The following is a 21111-nucleotide window of genomic DNA, read 5'->3' on the forward strand; positions in this document are numbered from 1 at the left end:
TACCTGGGCAAGGGAGAGAAAAAATATTGAGTGGCATTTTGGGGGGCAAAAGGAGAGCTCTGTTCATGTTAGCCTTGGACTGTTTGATATAGTTTAGTTTTTCTGTTTTGTTTTTTTTTTTTTCTTCTTATTATTATTATTCTGTACAGTGAAAAGCTCCTGGGATTGAATTAAAAGGTGAAAATATGGACTTTCTTGGAAAAAAGTGCAAAACATTTCAAGCTTTTTGAGATATAGAGTCCTGATATCAAACCAAGGTGGCTTGCATTGGGCTTATGTGGTGGATCCTACACTGGCAGCTCATCCCTTCCTGATGCAGAGCAGGACTGGTGCAGGAAAACATGGGGCTGCCAACTTGAGCCAGCTCAAGGGCTGCACCAAGGCCAGCTTGAGCTGTCTCACCAGCCAGGCAGCCTGGGCAGTGGGATTTGGTAACCTCCTCAGTTGTGCTGGTGAAAATCATCTCAACTCAAGGCTCATCTTCCAGTGAGAAGCTTGAAACAACAACAGCAGCAGCCATATCTGAGGGAGAGGGCTTGGAGTCTGGGAGTTTCTGATCATAAAGCCTGGGAAACCCTGAAGAAGTCTTGCACTCAGATATGAATGTGGTGGCTCTCCTTCGCACTTCCAGCAGATGTTTATCCAAATGCCATCAACTGCTGTTTGCAAAGGGATTAAAGGGTCCAGGAGTCACTGAGGTATGTCTTACCTAGACCTGGGTTTAGCCATTTCAAGTGTAATTGCAGTTTCCACCTTAAACTGCTCTTGGTTACCCACTTATCTTTTCATGCTTCTGCTTTTCTGAGGGATCTGCAGATCCTCCAAATGCAATGAAAAACACTGCCACATTTAATCAGGGTTGATTCCCTGAAGAAAGCACTGGGAAACAGCATTTAGAGACAAGAGCTGAGCAAACTGCATTTGCCAGCCACATGCTGGGATCTTTTCTTTCTTACAGAGCTCCACCAGTAACTTGTATTTACAGGCATAGAATTTGAAACAACACAGATTGGGAGTAAACAGCATTCAAAAATCACATTGAGATTTAGCATCCTTTATTTCAGAGCAGGAAGCACAAGGAAGGAAAAAACAGAGAACGAGGTAAGGGCAGATCACACCAGAGGCTGCTGGGTAAACCACAGTTCTCAGTGGCACCCCAGAAAAGAGGAGTTAAAAAGCATGATTTGAAGGAGGGCAATTTGCAGATGTTTATAGGGAAGATGAAATTATGACGGCTGTAAGAAGGAAGCACCCCATGGAACTGGCTGGTTGCCAAATCCCACCATCAAGTGACTTCTGATGAATAATATAGGCCGGGGTTATGCCAAATTTGCATTGCTTCCATGTGCACAGAGGTGAGAAAGAATGGACCAAGCTGCCTTATCCCTTCAGCAGGTCACAGGACTGCTCCTCTTCTGATGAACCTCTCACTGCTCCACATGGGTTTGTCCCCCACTCTGGGCCCATGAAACTTGCTCTGTCCCAGCCTGCAAGGCAGCTGTGCAGGGAACAGGGAGGACTACAAACCTTGCAGGAGAAGTACATGTGTACAAGTACACTGCAGGGATGAGGCAGCCAGGATACTGCTTACAGTGAACCAGAAAAGCAGCTGTTTTGAAGGACCCTCTTAAAGACCTGAATTCCATGGTGTAACACAAGAAATGCACAGCTCTTAAACCTGTTGTTTTTTTTTTTTGAAGGGGAGGCCCATCAAGTAGGCCTCCAAAATATACTCCCTACTTGCCTTGACTGCCTCTCTCTTCCAGCATCTACCACCTGCAGAAAGACCCCTGACCCCTTTCCTCTCCCACAGAGCCCACTTCACCTTACAAGCTGCTGTGCACTGGGGACTCTCTCTGCATACAGTCCTTTGTCTTACTCACCAACAAGTTCTGCTCCAAAGGCTGGATTTTGTTGGTGAATCTCTATGGGACTGACAGGAGCCAGCACACTGAGGGAAGCCCAAACTGCTTTGGGTTAATGAGATATTAATTTAGATTCGACTCTTTAAGATATTTTGCTGCCATAGCTAAGAGTGGTGGGTATGGCAATATTCCATAGGGCTTCCATGGCTTTGTAGCCAGGAGAGACAAGAGGCTGTAGCAAAAGCTGTTGCTGTGCACATGTAAGGCTGTATTTGTCATTCTAAACCAAGAAGGACATTTTAGCCTGGCTTTCTAAAGAAACAAAGTTTATGCATTCATGCTGTTTTTCCATCTGTTTCCCCTCTGATTGTTCCTCAGCAAATCTGGAGCCCGTTGGCCAGTGCCAGCCAAATTTGACCATGGAACAGTGTGCACTTCCCTCTGCAGAGAGACGGGTAGCTTGGTGCAGGAGAAGGCAGGGATAGCCCCTCTCTTTCATTGGGAAAGACCAGAGCCAACAGGACCCGAGTGCCGGCTTGGCCTGGCAGCCCCTGCTTGGCTCTGGCTCCACCACAGCTTGTGCCCAACCACGCAGGCTGGGTAAGACCTTGGCTACCTCGGCTAGTAACTGTGCCTGGTGGGGAGAGTTTCCTCCCTGACCATTGTGCTAATCAGCTTAACCCTGCAAGATGACATCTGATAAACTCGGGCTCTCTAAGAAAATATCTCCTGGTTATTTTTTGTTTGTGTGATTCAAAGTACCCTGACAGGAGATGATCTATTATTAAACTCTTAATTTTCTCAAGAATTTGTATTTTTGACCTGACACTATTTTGAGGAAACCCTTTGAGGGATGTCTTTTTGCAGAGCAATCACAAGTGTTACTGTAAACACATGCCCCTATCAGTCCCTCTGTCTGACCTCACACCATCAGATAAGCAGGCTTAGCCTTCACATGTCTGTAGGGATTACTTTATATCTGTCCATAGCAGTGACTGGGATAAAGTGATATTTTCTGCAAATACAGTTTAGCCTTTAGGAAGTCACTGCTTACTCATGTGTTAACCTCAGCTCTGAGCAGGTGACCAAAGGCAGGCAGACTGCAGCTTGCCTGTGCTATAAATAAAGAGGAGCCTGCAGCTACAGCTGCCTGTACTCTGCTGCAGGTAAATATTTGTCCATGGAAGCTGGGTGAGGGCAGCTTGCATTTGAATGGCTGACCACAAATCCCCACAGGAGACTGTGATAAAAATGATTTGGTGGCACCAGGTGCCACAAGGTATTAAGACTCACAGGAAAAAAATAATAGTTCAGTTCATTATCTCAGTGACAGGTTGTTGACACAGAAAAGCAGTATTTTATCTCAGTGACAGGTTGTTGACACAGAAAAGCAGTATTTGATACCAGAGACTCAAATAATGAAGAGTCAGAAGCCAGCTCAAGAGCTCTACCTCTTAGGCTAAGGCAGGAACAAGTACTTCAGGATCATCCTAAGCATATTTTAAGTATCTCAAATGGCAAAGATTCCACAGTCTTCCTAGTTAAACATAACATTTGTGATATATTTTCTTTCTAATGGGTATTCCATTCTCATTCTCTGAGCTGCATCCTCCCTGAAGTGTATCCAGCCTCTGACTTTGATTACAACTGTCCAAGTTTTCAGGAGCTGTTTCCTATGTCCCAGTGACTTTCCTGGGTTGAAAATTTGACAGCAACAATCATTTTGAATATCCTACTTTCCCAATACATTCAGGATGGGGATCACTCCTGATTCCAGCTTTGTAAAAAGCTGATTTCTGATGTGCTAATGAAAAGCTACAGAGCAGAGCGGCTACAATGCAGGACAGTCTGAGAGAACTGCCCTTCCCAGCCCCTTGCAACACCCCTGGAGTTTTGTGTAGCCACAGCAGGTTGACTGATCTACTCTTCATCCCTACATGTCTCTGCTCCTTTGTGTTCCTGCATGTGGTGATGAAAACCAGTGCAGAGGGTGTGCAGAGCCCCAGCTGGGGTAGAAACATCAGAGCCCATTGAAGAGGCCACTCAGCAGAACAGTCTGTTGGGGCACATCCAACAGAGAGTGGGGGCCACTTGGGTGAGACACTACAAAAGCAGAGAGGGCAGAGAGCAGAGGAGGGAAAAAGGGGTCACCACACCACCCCAGCCCCATCATCACCCCCTGCCACTGCTTTGCCAAATTCCTCTGTCAGCAGCACCAACCCCAAATTTCTTACCTTTCCCCTTTAAAGGCCTTTTGTGGCCTCTTTTCATGCAGTTCAAGTGTCTCCATTTAGCAATGCACAACACTCTCATTGATAAGGTGTTTTTGCCACACTGCACCATGCAGCAAAGGAGTCCCTCTGTTTAAACACCATGACATCACCTTCAAGGTCATCCTATAAATTCCTTCCTAAAATTGTTTGTCACAAGCTCTGTGGAAAACACAGTGAGAATGAGACTGATGGGTTGCATTAAATACACTGCCAAGCCTGGACCTCTGCTCTGACTCTTGACTTTGAGCATGGGAGCTTCTCTGTTGTATCTCACATTGGGCTGGGTTGCTGGCACATGGGCCACCTTTCTCCTTTATCTTTGCACAATGGGCACTCCAGTGCAAAACTGGAGCCCTGAGCTCAGCCACAGTTAATCAGCAAATTGATCACAGCAAAATGGAGAATGAGTATCAGTCCTTTTAAGGACAGAACAGTCTCGAAGCTTTGTTAATATAATTTCAGTATTATTCTTTATGAAACAATCCTGTTTAACCAAGATGACCAGACTTTTTCCCTCTCTAATTTTAATGTGGTTTTATAAAATGGATACATTTGGCATGTCTTCTGGAAACATTAACCAGGGAGGTTAAGAGGTGAGGCTCTTGGGTTTAAAGCATCCATTTAGTAGATAGATAAATGAATTGAATAAGTGCTACCCCATTTGTCATAGGGCTATTATACCTGATTTTTTTTTTCTGGGCTAGTTATAAGCTATTGGTTAATGGGGTAGAATTAGATTTTTACAGAACTCTGTGCAGATAATTTTCTTGGAAAACATTTTGAAAAGCCTGCCTGTCCAGAATATGAGAGGTGATGTTCCACTGCTGTCTGATGGATTGGTCCTCAAACAGCAGGACTGCAGCTGCAAGTGGTAGCCTGTGGCTCCTCCATTAAAGTTTCTGCACTAGCACAGGAGAGCTGTAATAAAGAGAAATGACATCTTAATGTGGAAGTAAGTTCAAAGCCCTCAGATCTGAGCATCATGGGACATTAAGGAAATTTAACATTTGATCTAGAGCAGGGCTACTTGGCCTGGGAAGCCTCAGGTCCAAAGTCATCACATCTTAAAATTCTGCATGCTGGCTGTTTAACTTGGGCTTATCTGTCCTCATGAGGTTAATCCAAATAAAGAAGGTAACTTCCTCACAACAGGATCCCAGAGCAATGGAGAGTCATCTCAAACAATCTAAATACTAGATAATGTAAAACCTGGCTGCATAAAACAGTGTCTATTAAATATAACAAAAGTTATCCTGCACCAGTGGGGATAGATGTAGGTGCAGATTTTTCCCTATATTTTCCCTATATTTTCCATTTATTTTCCTCTGGAAAGCTCCCTGCCTTTCCCATATTCTAACATGTCAGTCAGGCTGAGGAAGGTACAGAGGGAAAGCTCTGGGACATTCCAGGGTTATGAAGTATTTAATCCCCAGGACACCCTTATCTGAATTTGGTTGAGACAATTCAGACAGAAATAGGTCCCATCCTAACAGGGAGTAAAGGGAACAAAGGATGTTTTCTAGTGGATAATTGACAGGATTCCACAAAATCACCACCAAGACATTACAGCTTTTATTTTTAGCCCTAGCAGTGAGGCTGAAGGGTGCATAAAACACAGAAGGGCTCTGCACAAGGTGAGGGGCAATTCCCTATACACTCAGCAGGGCTTATTTGCCCCCTCAAGAGGTCTAGAAGAGGGTGGGGTTATTCCTTCAGTACATATCTCCTTTGCTGCTCTCTATTTTTATCAAGAAACAATGATCTCTTTCCACAGTATATCCTTGACCTTACATATGTTCATTCCCAAGCTCTTCATATCATTCTGTTTTGCTCTTTACTCCTCCCTTGTTATACTTTCCTTAGCAAACAGAATCTCATGATGCTCTGTGTGGCTGGGAGGAACTCCCTCAGCACAACCCCAGATCTCACTTGCTCTTCTCTGTTAAAATCCTACTCAGGAAGCCCAAATGCCTGAACAAAAGCTGGCAGTGTGTAGGTCGACCTGCTGCTCTCATGTTCACTTTTAGCCCCCAGCCATGCTGTGCTCAGGTTTTTTCTCTGCCTTGAAATCTGTTTGGGAACATCTTGGCCATTTTGCTCTGGGTGTGCGTCTCAGGCAGCTGAGAGGATTGGATACTCTGATTGGCACCCCTGTGTTTTGTGAATAAAATGCTAATATTGTGAATGTCAAGCTGCTTGAGGACCACAGCTTGGCAGGTTCAGTCATGCAGAACTGAAAATGGACTTGCAGTTGAGGTCCAAAATAGCCTGTGAATGCCTCACCAGGGAGGCTGGGATGACAGGCACCCAGCTTCCTAGCAGGTGCTCATTTCTTTCACATGGAGCTACTCTTGGAGGTCAGGGCCTCTTTATTGGAACATGATGTGACTGCATCACTTCTGTTACAGCACAAAGAACAGAGTCATCCCAGTGACACTGAGAATGGGCCTTTCAGTGAGGTGAATAAATAACAAACTCTCTCTGTCACTGCAAACCTGTGATGGTGTCAGTACAAATCAGGGGAGAACAAGAAAGAGGTGCTCCCAGCTACCATATCAGATATATTGTCTCTCTCTAGGTTTTGTCTCAGAAAGCTCCCACCGCTTTTTTGGGGGGGTTCTGCAAAATGCAAGTGCTCAGTTTTGGAACTGATGCTCATCAAGTGAATGCACATCAAGTCATGGAAATATTGGCTGAAAGTCCCCTCTGCAGGTCTCCTATTGCAAATGCCTTCCCTAAAATCCAACCTGGCTCTCCCAAACTGCAAACCTTGGACACCACCCCTTGTATTGTCCACTGCTCCTGAAAAGTATCTGCTGTTTGTGTCTCTCTGCTGGGTGGCTGTGGCCACCTCCAGCTCACCTCTCCCCAGCTAAGCAAGCCCAGCTCCCTCCAGCTCTCTGAAGGGTACATCCTGCAGACCCTGAACACACGGCAGCCCCACTGCGCCCTGCCAGTTTCCCCACATCCCCCTTGAGCTGGGAAGGGGAGCCAAGGCTGGACACAGCCCAGGTACAGCCTCCCCACTGTCTGCAGTCTGCAATAAGTAACTTCTCTCAGAGCTGGCTGTCCTCCTCCCCAGGAACACACACACACAGGCTTTCTGAGGGAGGAGGTGCTGTCAAAGGCACTCATGGGTTCTTTTTACCCAGGAAGTTGTCCAGTTGCTTTTTAAACCTCTGTAAAGGTTTGAATCTAAAATCTCCTCCAGCAAGGAGTTTTACAGATTTCTTGCACAGTGTGTGAAGGACCACTTCCTCCTTCTTGTGGAGAGCTTGCTAATTGCTAGTTTCATTTCTTGTTCTCATACAAGAAAGCACAATGAACCATTTATCATCCTCCTGCCCTTCCTAATTTTATAGATCTCTACAGAAGTGATAAAAAAAGAGGACTAAAATATATGAGGAAGACAAATGCTACATTCTGCTTTTCTCTCCCTTTATTTCCTGAAACATGTGACTCCTCACACTTCATTTGAGCATCACCTTTGGAGATTGTATCCCATTGTTTCCTTCTCCTTGTCTTTATTGCACTCCACCAGCGAACAGCAACTAGGAGTAACTGAGGCCATAAACAACTATTTTCCTGCTCATTTACCTGTGTTGTTTTGGCAGTTTCTTAATGGCAAACATATGACTTACTGACACAGTTTAGACCAAAATGCTAACAAGTTTAATTCCTTGCCTTTGAAGGACAGGCTAATACAATTTTCCTCTGCATTCCTCCAGGCCATAGAGTCAGGAACAGCCACAGGCAGAGGTGCTCTCAAGACCCCCAGCTGCTTTATCATCTGAATTTCATTAGGACTCTGAATAGTGCCGCTGATGAAGTTGACTGGGAAAAAAAGGCAACTCAATCTGTTAAAGTGCTGCAAGAAAGAGCTGTAATTCTTTCTGAAAGATTGTTTTAGCTTCTTGCTCTACTAATCTGATGCTTGTGTTTATAAGGACAGTCAGTATGCATCCTCAAGCAACAATTTTAATGTCTGCTCAACATATGCTGTTTACAGGATTTAGAAGTCACTGATCTTGCAGGCAGTTTGACATTCAGCAAAGAACAAGACCTGAAGGGAAGGAGATAGCCTGCAGGTTAGGAACAACCAGCTGAACCCTACAGAAACTAACCCCAGCCTCCAGAAGAGCTTTGCTAGAGCAAGGGGTTCAGGCAGGGGCTGAGGGAGGGGTGCACTTCTAAGCCTCTCCTCTGAATCTGACACAGGCAAGAAGCCTCCAAGTCCTCAAAATGCTCATCCAAGGCTTGCTGGAAAATAAGCTGGCCATCTCCATGGAGTGGGAAAACTGATGTGGAGTACAGCTGGTGGTGTCCTGCTAATACCAAAACAAGGGGCTCCCACTCTTCACTCTGTTGACTCAGTTATCCTGAGTCTATCACCAAGGGAGGACAGTGTGTGTCCTGTGAGCGGGAGATGGTGATGTAAGAAGAACAAACAGCCTCTGTATGGGAACAGGAATAATCAGGAGGGCTGATAGTAACCCTTGCCAGGGACTTTCCCCATGCTTATTAACCATCCAAAGCAAACTGAGCTGCTTATTCCTGGGCCGTGAGGCCTCTGTTTAGCACACAGGTGTGCTGACAGGGAGGCAGGCTGGACTGTGGGGTTTTTTATGCTGCAGAGCCACCCCATATAGAGGAAAGTTCCTAGGGCTGCATGCAGAGGTGGACACGACCCTGCTGAATGAGACACAAGGCAGCAGCCAGAATCTTTGATCTGATGCTTTGGATTGACTGAGTGCAAGCTGCTGCTCGGGTGGTGCTTGGCCTACGGTTTAGAAAACAGTTTCTTGTGCAATAGATCGTAATTACTAAGGGGAGCTGGATCTTGGTTTTTCCTTCCCAGTGCCTCGGTGATGGCACTTCTCCTAAAATTACTGAATGGCACCACCTTGTGGGTGCTCGGAGGTGCGGAGACTTTTCCATCTTCATTCCATGTGCAGACCCTGCAGGGGTACATCTGAATAGCGAGGCCTGCAAAGGGCGATTCATTCTCACGCTGCTTCTCAAAGACCGGGCACTCACCAAGAAGTGCTTTTCTGCTTGTTTGCTGCCAGCTGACAGAAACAGATTTTAGTGCTTAGGGGTTGATTTTCAGAGCTTAACTGATTTTGCCTTTGCTAGAGGTTGTATTGGAAAACTGTATACAGACAAAATAATTGACACTTTCCAATTATAGAGAAAGTGCAGAGGAAAAACACTGAAATGCACATTAAAGATCATCTGCCCAGGATGCCACTTCTTACCTTTTTCTAAGGTGTGAAATCTGTGTGTCAGCTTGTTCATGCATCACAATTCCCTAAACTCCTGAAAGTAAAGTGTAGTTGGAGAATTTACCATATTGTACTCTTGAGTTTGCCTTTGGGGATTACCCTGGCTGTGACAGACAGCACATGTCCTAAACTGCAGTTTCTGGGAAGCATCAGACATATGTTTGTGAATAGAACAGCCTGTGTACATCGACTCCAAGGCTTTCCAGAAAGCACTGGCTGCATGTTGTGTATTTTATACAGCATTAGGATTCATGTTACCATGGGTATGCAGTAACCCAGGATGCTAAACAGGAGCTATGGGACAGTGTGAGTGTGCATGGATGGAGTACCAGGTTTTCTGGTCAAGTGGGATTATCACGTATAAATCCAAGAAGCTCCATGAAATCTACCCAGACAAGATTTTGCAGAGTGAATAGGATGATGTCCTAAAAAAATGGACATATTGTAGCCTCCACTACATCAAGAAAATGGAACAGAATCTTAAGTAGAATATAGACAGGTGAGCAGACACATTCATACAATTCTGTTGTCCATAGGGAGAAAAAATAAAAACATAAATAAATACAAATGGTTAAACTGCCAGTTAAATTTTTCAAGCTTGCTTCTCAAACTGGGTTTCAATTTTGGAAAGAACATTTTCCTTTTGCAGTGTTTCCCCCCAGCCTTATGCCCACCCAGTTTTTTCCTAGGCAAAGTTACAAGGGCTGGATGCAAGGCTGTGCCAGACACTGCTGACACACCATGGGCAGAACAACATGGTCAAAGCAATGTGGTCCACAGAGTGAGGAGAATGCCAAGAAAAGGGATGAGGAAAGCTTGCCAGGGGATTAGAGAGATTTCTGAGAGCAGGCATTAGGATAGGAATAGGGAGGCACCAGGCCAGTCCAAGCAAGGCTCTGCAAGGGGCAGTTTGCTGTGTGTTCCCAGTAACCCCATCTGAGGTTTTGCAGGAGCACATAGTGAATGACAGTCCTGTCCCCAGAGCACCCACAGCCTGACAATAGCCCGGGGTGTGCTGAGGGGAGAGTGTGAGCTGTGGGAGCAGGGGGATGCTGTGAGAGGCAGCAGCGCCAGCACATCAGCAGCCAGCGCTCTGTGGGTGCTTTTTCCAGCCAGGACAGTGGAGCACAGTTTAAAGCAGGGATCTGGAAGAGGAAAATGAACCAGGCTTAGAGACAGCAGTGGGGATTTCCTCTTCACTGCCCTGAACACAGGAGAGTGTGGGAGAAATTTGTGGGAAAATTGTGTGGGAGTAAAGATGAAGATTCTTGCTTGGAAATTCAGAATACTGATGACTGCAGTGACTTCTGGGATAAATCAGAGACTGCTGTCAATATCCAGTCGTTGGAGAGCAATGGTAAGAAGGAAGGGAATTTACAGGCTGATGAGATCAGCAGTGAATGTTTGCAGAAGGGATTAAAGGAAGTGAGGGAGCCCCTCTAGTGGGAGAATCCAAGAAAGGCAATCTCAGCCATTAGCAGGCAAAATGATCCTAATGCAGCATCCAGGATGGTCACAAATGTGAATCAAGATTTTCCCAAAATTAACAGTGTGGCACCATTTATATTATGTAAGGTAAAACCCCCTCAAAACTGTAGAAAACATCCAACAGTTTCTACCCAGCTGATCACAAGAAAAGCTTTTCCTGACTTGGTATCTGGTGAAGAAGCCAAGCCTGAGCATGTGAACACCCCTATGATGCACATAAATTTAAAATCATGTAGAAACAGTAGCATATTTCATAGTCTTTTAGCCTGGACTTCAGAATTCCCTATTCGTTCACCAGGTGCTAGGGAAGATCACAGAGACACTAAAATTAATTATTGGTTCCACCTCTTGTTTGAATCTGAGGTATCCAGAAAGACTTGCAGCCTGTCAAAAAACGTAATAGAATGGGAAAGGAAAAGGCACTGTCTGCCTCTATTATGGGGGAAATCACCAACTCTGTGTCCACCTCAGTTTCTAATTTGTAAAGTTGGGTGAAGAGCAGTTCTTCACTCTTACATAAAGGCACATGCCAAAAATCGTGAAGGCTCTGAAATGCCAACACACTCAGGAGAGGGAACCAGCTTAGTCTCTGGGCTTGATGTGTAGTGGCACCAACTTTAACAGCTTGCAGATTCTGTTTTAGCACTGAGCTGCCAAACAGGACAGCAGACCAGCAGGGCTGTGCTGGGAGAGGACAGCTCCAGCTGCAGAGCAGGCTTGCTTATGACTGCCACCTTCTGCTCCAGGAGCCATGGCTGTCAGGAGGACGATGCCTCTGCCTGATGAAGAGGATGAGGAAGATAATGTCCATTAGACACCTGTAATAGTTTAACACTTGGATTTTATCCTGCAGCAACACATTCAATATTTCCACCTATTTATGTGGTGTTTTAGGGCTGTATTTGACAGGCTTTAATGTAAACATGGTATTGCTGGCACACCAACAGCTTTTCTTTTGGCATTGCTTTTACAGAGTCTTTACATAGAGTGAGTTGATGTGTGACTCATGTTAATTCAGATTTTTTTTTACTTTGAGCAGATGTGGCCCCTCAGTGTGAGCCTGAAAACAGTTGGGGTGTTGCTAGGATTTATTTACAAACCTCCAAGCCAGCAGTTTCAAATCTGGGTTAAAGTTAGATGTCGTTTCTATGACAGATGGTCTCATTTTGAGGAGTGAGTCTTGACAACTGGGGCTGGCTGGGAGAGTGAATTTCTGTTTCATAAAGACGATTCTATTTTCAGGGTATTTTCAGATCCCAGATCAAGATTTAAATCTCCAAATTCAAATATCGTTTAGGGATGAACAACATTTCATCTTGCCAGCATCAAGGCTCCTGCTGATCCCTGGCTGCTGCCAGTGTTTATCCAGGCTGCTGGAAGAACAAGGACTCCTGGCTCTGTTGTCACCTGCCTGACAGAGCTGTGGGGTGTCAGCAGCAAAGGCTGGCTGGGAACCTTTCTCAGGGAGCTGTGCATTCCCTGAGTGCTCTGGTGCTCAGGGAACAAGCCTGAGCCCGTGGGCTGTCCCTGTCTGACTTGGCATGGCAGGATTGTGGTCGGGGGTCTCTGGGCTCCACAGCAGCCCTGCAGGTAAAAGGACCAGAGAAAGGTTGTCATAGAAATCCTGATTGTTCTTTAGCCCTGACAGGATTGGATCTCATCAGAGGTTTTTCTGGAGCAACTCAGAGAAGCATTTCCATAAAAATGTTCCAGTCCTTCCACTGAAGACAGCGGTTGCATTGAACAAGCAGTGCCTGCTGCTGCTCCAACCTTCAGGAGATGAGGGGGGGCACAGCCCAGTGCCACCTTCCCCTCCTGAAGCAACAGCTCTGACATGGGGAGGAACCCCCACTCTTGTCACACAGGGTGCCTGCTGGAGCGTGTGAAATCACACGAGGTGTCTGACATTGGTACTAAGGAGCTCCAGGTTATTTTCCCTGGCTTCCAGCTACTTTTGTGGAAAGGTAGGGAGCTTCACTAGCTCCTTCTGTCAGCTCTGTGCATGTGCCTTGTGTCCTTATCGCATCTCAAATGGCACAAGATGTTCCATTTCAGGGCAGCAGCCCCCTGGGAATTGTCTGTCATTGTCAACCTCACTGCGAGGCAAATCAAAGGGAGGGCATGTCCTGTACCTGGTGAATTTCACCATGATCCTTGTCAGGGAAAGCAGCATCCCTCCAGTCTAACTCCTGCCCCCCAGAGCCTGGATTTTTTTTCACTGACCACAGCTTGGTGCAGAAAGGCAAAGCCTGAGAACAAGAGGAAGAGTGGGAGAAACCACACTCAGTGTGTACTCACAAGACAAGTGGGGCACGTGCTACTGAGCAGAGGGGAGCTTGCAGTCCCAGAACATGGATGTAGGCCATGGCCCTCCATCAGCCTGCATTATTACTAGGGTGGCACCCAGAGGAATTTTGCTGCCACTGGTGTAACTCTTCTTCTTCTTCAAATTATCTCATATGCCATTAAGAAGAGGGCCAAGCTGATTTTTTTGTTTGATTTCAGTACCTTGCAGTTGACATCTTAAAGGAGTGTTTGCAAAGGCAGTCTGACATGTGTCACCCAGAAAGCTGCCTGTAAACATGAGTTTGTGCAGACTCTATGTTATGGAGGGAAAGAAAGCTTTTACTTCTTAAGTTTTCACCTAAAGAAAACAAAAACAATAAAACAAAACCAAAACCACCCAAAAGAAAACCAGCATTCAACTGACACCTATATTAAAAATTTAACTCATCCCTCTAAATGTCAATGATCTGAAAGTTCAGCTGATTTCTTTCTGCCTTTCACTTTTGGTTACTTTGCAATGAAAGTTCTTTCTTTATCAATTATAAACTTTATCAAAAGGGTACAGTTTTGCTCGTGATGGACAGAAGACTCTTTTTAAACAAAATATAGGAGTAATTTACTTAACTCCGGCATTATGCCCAGGCAGTCCGACATCTTTGGAGTATTCCTGATGAATATTTCATTCTCTTTAATTAGTCACAAATATAATTTATTTTTCTATACTGAATCAACCAAGTATATGAGCCGGAGGCTTCAGTCAGCGAAAGGGTGACTTTGTGAAGATCTTTAAATTTCCTGTTCAATTCAGTGGCTGTTGGCTGGGATGTCATTAAGGGCTGTTAGGCATTAGCAGCTGTTTCAGGGTTTCTGGTATTGACAGAATTTGTATGGTCACATAGCTCAGAGGTGTCCAGGATGGTAATTCCCTGGGTGCTGATGAAGGAGCACTGAGGTAGCTCTCCCACAGGTAGCTCACACTCCAAGCAAACCCTGCACCTCAATAGATTTGATGGGAATCTAAAACTGCTCAAAGCATTTGTGAGGTACCAAAATGCTCCTCTTTTAAGCAGCCTTATGGAATTTCCTGCTTTCATTTTGCAATGCATCTGCTCTTGAATGAATTCTCAGTGGCTGACTTCAAATAGACATTAAACCATGAAGATAGAGGAAAATAGTGACCAGCTGCAGGTTAGCAAGGATCTGAACTCATTATGTGTTGTAGTAGAAGCAATTTGTCACTGTCTGAGTCATCACAAGTGCTCTGTTCAGGGAATCCACTCTTCCAATACAATTATTTGAACAAAGTATTAGAGATAATAAAGTCCAGAGGAAACTTACCTGGACAAATACAATTTTCAGGTAGTTCTGAAAAGTTTATTGTTGATCAAACTGTGCATTTCTCTCAGATTAAAAATCCTTTTCAAATAAAACCACTGGAAAATGTGGAGAGCAGTGGTGAGTGGTTATCTTTGGCTGTGGATAAAGTATTTTGTCTGTAAGACAATAAAATGCAGGGCGTAGGAACTGGCACCCTTGATGGCTGAATTAACTTTGAAATCTATCTCAGTCTCTGAGACCTCAGAAGGCACTGAAAAGACTTTCCTGACAAATAATTTTGTAATTACACTGGGGCTGAAGATTGTTTTCAGTGACCTCCAGCAGTTAATTATGGGCTCATAAATTACAGATTATGGGGTTTTACAGAGCTGCACACAGCTTGGATTTTTCTTTTGTAGTGGATTCATTAAAAATAATTTGGAAAAATATGTTCGTGCCTTTTTGGACCATGAGTTTTGTCGACAGATGCAATGAAACTGATACATCCTGCGGAGCAGCTCAGTCTCGTGGCACTGACATTTCCCTCACAAAAATACCCAGAAGTTAACTTCCTGAGCAGCTCTTGCTTGCCATAGCAATACAGCACAAAAGCAACTACAAAATTTCAGACAAATTTGTCATCATTTTGTTAGGAGTGGCACAGCTGTAGTTTTTTATTTATTTGCCCATCTACATGGTGGTAGGACCTTGGATTTGCAGGTTTGGTGTAGTGTTAGCTCCTGCATATGTACTGATCAAAGACCTTAATTTACAGAAAAAATAAAACTTACTTTGGAGACTGCCAGGCATTTAGCCTCGCTGATATTACATAGCACTGAATTCCACAGGTTAATTATGGTTGGTGTAAAAAAGCATTGCTTTTTGCCAGTATTGGAAACTAAATGTATTCATGCCTTCCTGAATGCTTTCTCAGCAGTTGACAGCCTTGACATTTACATAGGGGTGTGGTGAAACAGGGCACCGACACCCGTAATCATCACGAGGAAGGAAAGCATCCAATGATATAAAACTGCTTCACAGTCTCTGCCTTTCCCTGGAAAAACAGCATCTGGCTCAATGTAGGCACAGACTGTCTGCAAGGGCTTTTTTTGTTCTTTAAACAGAACTCAGCTGACAGGTTACTTTCTGGAAGAGGCATGGTAATCTGTCTATTTATGTACTGCCTTTGAGAGATGTAGCCTCAAATTAGGTTAGGAATTGGGAAATGAAACAAAAGGGTTTACAGAAATGGGAGACACTGGGATTCTTGGCGTGTAGGCTCTGCGCAATCAGGTCTCAAAAGCATTTTAAAAAATAGAATAATAAGAGCTTTGTTATTTTTATAGCTGATTAAACTGAGCTGACATCTCATCCTCCAGACATGAGCATACTGCTTGATCTAACCCACATTTGAAGATGTGTATGACATTCAGTGAGAGCTAGAAACATCATTATCCTTCCTTTGGAGTTAGCTTAGTGTTTACTGAGTGCCTGCCTTTGGAAATGGGCAATCCCTCCCTGGGAGCTGACAGAGGAAAAATATTTGATTTGTGGTGGTCAGGATTCTGCCCTGAGCAGCCTGCAGCACTTGACAGTCTTCAGGCTCTGTCAATCCCACTGGCTCTCACATGAGTTTCCCTGGAAATGGAAAGCTCAATAAGCCAGACTGTTTATTTGGGCACTGGATCTCATATCCATGAGAGCCCTGTTCAGAAAACAGGATGACACTGGTTGTACCTCATTGCTCTGTGTTTTCTCCAGTGCTCTGATGAAGTTCACTCCTCATTCTGCCACCTCCTCTGGGTCCTGCTCCTGACCCATCTCCTGGCCCAGCTCACTCTTTGTCCTAAGCCCAGTCCAACTTGGGACTTCAACACCCATCCTCTCGCTTGTTCAGACCCCAGACTGAGGGGTTGCTGAGGCTTAGGAGGAAGATGGCTTTTGGAAACACTCAATATCCCCACATCCCTCATCTGAAGGTAAGGGAGGTTGTACCTGAGAGTCAGGGGCCGCACTGGTATTGTGCCTCAGGTCTCTACCACTCAGGTCACACAGTGACAGACAGAGAGCTGTGGCATGCCTTTGCAGCTGGCCAGTGCCCTGCAGTGACACCCACTGGGTTATGTGTGCCCAGGGAGATGAGCGTGGCTCCAAAATAAGGCAATCAGCTCTCACCTGGAATAGAGATAGGCACTTGCCAGGTGTTCTATAAATTAAGCTGTCTCTATAAATTATCCTGTGACACTGGAGACACAGAAGATTCTGTTTGAAGATCCATCTTCAGTCTTGCATTTCCCTGCTTTCACAGCTGTGGAGATACTCTCACATTTGCAGCAGGCAGGGCAGCTCATTGTCTGGCATTGCTGTCACCAAGCTCCTGCTGCACTGACTGCTCTCAGTGGCCAACACACTGTCATGCTGCTTCTAAAAGGTTTGCTCCCTGTCAACAGCCAGACATGCTAGAAATGTTTCCTACATCAAGGGCTCTGTCTATACCCCGAGTTTAAAAGTGGACAAAAGAAGAGGAGGAGGCACGCTCAGATCAGTGCAGGTTGTTTGGGGCTTGTTGCTGCAGAGCTCCAGACTAACTGCACTTGGGAGCTGAAACTCTGGGGAGAACTGAGACATAACAGGACAGCCCTGCACAGGTGGGATAAACAAGAACCTGCAGGAAAACACTGTATGGCTTCCCCAATGTTTTTAAGTGCTCCAGGTCTTGGTACAATGTCCACCTGAGCATCTGGGTGTAGCAGTATAAGCAGGACATGTGTGGATTACAGCAGTGGTCAACCAGCAGCATGGACTTCACCTGAAAATTCTCCATTTGTCTCCAGATGAGTCCTTCTTTTATATTTATATATATATATATATATATATATATATATATATATATATATATATATAAAAAGAACACATATATTGTATGTGAATGGTATATATATCTATATTAAAAACCCATATACATACACACACACACACACACACATCTATATATGTACCTGATATATTGCACGTGTCTGTTGCATGCACCTTTACTTCCAAAGTTCTGCAGGTAAATAACCATTTGGTGTTTGATTTGTTCTGCATGCAGCACATCAGCTGGTCCCATTACAAGTAATTCAAAGGCTTTCCAAAGTGGTAAATCTCTGCTTATTTTCATTTCCTGCCTCTAGCAATGAGTAAAAAATTGTCTCATTTACTGTTTGAAACCTGCAAGCAGAAGTGAAATATTCTGCAAGCCAGGACAGGTCAGAGTGTAGATTCTTTCACTGTCCCAAAGCCTAGTTTAGTCAGCTGGATGAATTAGAGCTGGTAAGTGTGTAGCAGGGCATAAAAGAAACCCTTCATGCTCTGTAAAAGCAGCCTTGAGGTGCAGCAGGGCTCTGCACAAGTGTCACACAGTGTCCCCAAGCTGCACTGCACAGCCTGGGCTGGACATGGAAAGCAGGACACAGCAAGCATTTCCTAGAGCCTCACTGTGGCTGAAGGGTTATCATCCATCCCCAACAGATAGGTTTTTCTTTCCCAAGGAAAGGAAAAACACCAGCAGACACAATCCTGAAAAAGCAGTGTGCCTCTGAAGAAGGACATCCTCTTGCTTTGTGCTGAGGTATCTGATATCTGGCAATTGATTTGCTTCATTGTATATCCTGGCTGGATCATCCTGAGCCCTCCTGCACAAAGGGCACAGAAGAATTGAAGTCAGCTTTGCCTGGAAACAGATGCAAATTAAAATCACTGGAGAAGGGCAGAAAGGGAACAAGAAACATCTCACTGGAGTTGTTGACACAGGTAGAATGCTGGAGATGGTCCCAGTCTTTCCAAAAGCCTTTTGTTCTTCTGTTTCCCAAGCAGCTTCTTCCTTGAAGATTTTCCTGTGTGTGTGCAGGCAAAAACATGGTGGAAAGAGCTGAGCTGAGCACACATGGACCACTGGAGCTTGTGGCAAGGCTGCTTTCCCCTTAATGGAGAGAAATGTCTTGCTCCCACCAGGCAGTGAAATGACAAACGTGAAAGCCTCACTTCCAGTTTAGTCCCAGTGACCGAAAGCTGCTGTTGGCTTTTTCTTTTTCCAGAAGGTGTCTTCACTCTCTTCTCTCCCCATAGTTCTCATTGCTCCCTGTAACTTTGTACAGAGGGGCAGGAGGAAGAAATTACAGGGAAAGGTTGCTAAGCCTAAGCCCAGCTGTTAGCATGCAGTACACAAAGCCTTTCTGCTTTGGCTTATTCCAGAAACAGGACCCAGTGGAACCCTCTGTCCCTGCAGCACAGTTTGGCCATTGCTGGCACCAGGCTGCAGGCTCTGGACTGAGTGTCCAAAGGCTCAGGACCGAGACTTGCCAAACTTGCTTTGCCTGGACTACTGCAGAGAGCCAGCTGCTTTGTTTCAGTTTGGTTTAGCTGCAGGAACACTTTCTTCCTTCTGTCCAGGTGCCTACAGCTGATGGGGTTTACTTTCAATGAAGAAAAAAACAGGTGTAAAAGTATGTAACAAACCATAAAACTGACCCCCAGTAGAAACTGGAGGGAGGAAGAAGAAACCATCCCCATTAACCTCACATTCCTCCCACAGAACAGCAGCAGATGCTGATAATTTCCTGTAACACCACCATCAGAATGAAACCACCAATGTTAGGATTTAAATGAGCATGGGCAGAGGGAACATAACATCAGCAATAGGGATACAAGATAAGAAGTGTGCAAAAGGCTTAAAATTATTTAACAATTATTTTAGAATAATAATAATATTATTAATAATAATAATAATTATTATTATTATTATTATTATTACTACTACTACTACTACTACTACTACTACTACTACTACTACTATTGATTTTTTTGGATAGGAGTATTATTTATTTTTCTGTAATAATTTGACCTGGACTAATAATGACTTTTTTATTAGCATGCTAAGATTTCAGTTCTACTAATATTCAATTCTTGTCTTTATATGTAAGGTATGTTTCCCTTTTTCCCAGAAACAATATTTTGAGCATAACACTGTAAGAAGGTTTCTGAATAGCTCAGAAACATTCTGTATTTCTCACAGGTTTAAAATAACCAAATACTTTATAAACTGAAGTCACCATCAAATGTGAAAAATGCATCTGCCCAGGAGAGATCTAAAGAGCTTCTCAGTCTCAGATGGAAAGGTATATACTGTTTTGGGTAAAATCAGCTTTTGGTTTTCAGTTTTTCCCTTCAAACCTGTCCCTGCTGTCTTTGATGCTCTCTCTGAGTCAAAACCGATTCTATTTCTCTTCTAGACTGCACTTTGTCAAAGAGGAAAAACGCAACAAAGACCTTATGAATTAGGTGCCATTGTTTTTAGCCACAGATCAAAATTCAAACAAATAAATAGAAACTTCCAAACTCCTAGTCTTCATCTAGTTCCTCAGCAAAGCTTTCCATATCAATGTCTTCCATTTCTAATGGTTCTGTAATATTTTACAGATGTATTTTACTTACAATAAAATCCAGTAGCAATGCATTGCCATCAAAAAGGTGCCCTTACCACCAGCTTTTCCAAACTCCTGGAGAAAAAAAAAGAAGAGGCCAAGGCCAAGAACCACCAGAGCAGACAGACCTATGCATTTGGAGCCATAATGAAGTGAGCAAACCGGAGGGACCCCTAGTTTGGGGCTGGGCTTCCTAGGCAGAATTACAGTGTAACCTGTAATTACAAGGTACAGTGTAATTAGAATTGTTTTCACATCCTGGACATCCTGGAGCTGTGGTGTGGAGGTGATTGGCCAGAAGCCTCATGGCCATTCCTGATTCTGGGGGTTTGGCTTCCCTCTTCATTGGAGATACTTGTAGAACATTTTTCTCTTGACTTCTATGTGTCTCTGCACCAAGTCAGCTCACAGGACTACCTAAAATTAATCTGTATGACTAAAAGCAGGGTCCAGACACTCCTTGAGCTCTGACAGGCTGGGTGCTGTGAGCACTTCCCAGGGGAACTTTATCTTAACATCTGCAGCAGGTGAGGGTTGTTTAATGGCTATAAAGCTTTGGAAGATGTGCAAGATCTAGACCCAGTTTTGTGAGTGGCTTTTGTTTTCTCTTTGGATGGCTCCAAACAACATCTGGAGATCTCATACTTGAATTCTCTCTAGTTTGAATATACTCACTATATGTTTGTCTTCTTGTGAAATGAAAATAAGGATTTCTTGATTTTGCTATATTTTCCTTAAAGGGAAATCCTGTTTTCCTACCAAAACGGTGAGATACCATTTTATTGCAATTTGTTGATTTATAGGATGCATGGAAACCCTCCTCCCTTAAACAGAGCTTGCCATAAAAGACTCTGAGTTAATTTCTTTTCTGTAAATTTAATTTTGGCCAGGTCCTTCTGCCTCATCCAATGGGACCTTCCCCTCAAACCTGTAGGCCTTGGTCCTCTGTGTTTTACCAGGGTGTTGCACAAGTCTGATCGCTTAATCCCACTTCCCCCCATTGCTGCTGGCTCTGACACAGAGTCCCAAAGCAGGACATCTGAGAAATGCTTTGATCAAAGCTCCCCACCTGCCGGTGGGGTTTGGCCATTAACCTTTTGTTTATGCCCTTGCTGTGCAGCAGGGGCACTCCAGG

The sequence above is a fragment of the Fringilla coelebs genome (genome assembly GCF_963513975.1).
Source record: "Fringilla coelebs genome assembly, chromosome: 3".
Classification (NCBI taxonomy): domain Eukaryota; kingdom Metazoa; phylum Chordata; class Aves; order Passeriformes; family Fringillidae; genus Fringilla; species Fringilla coelebs.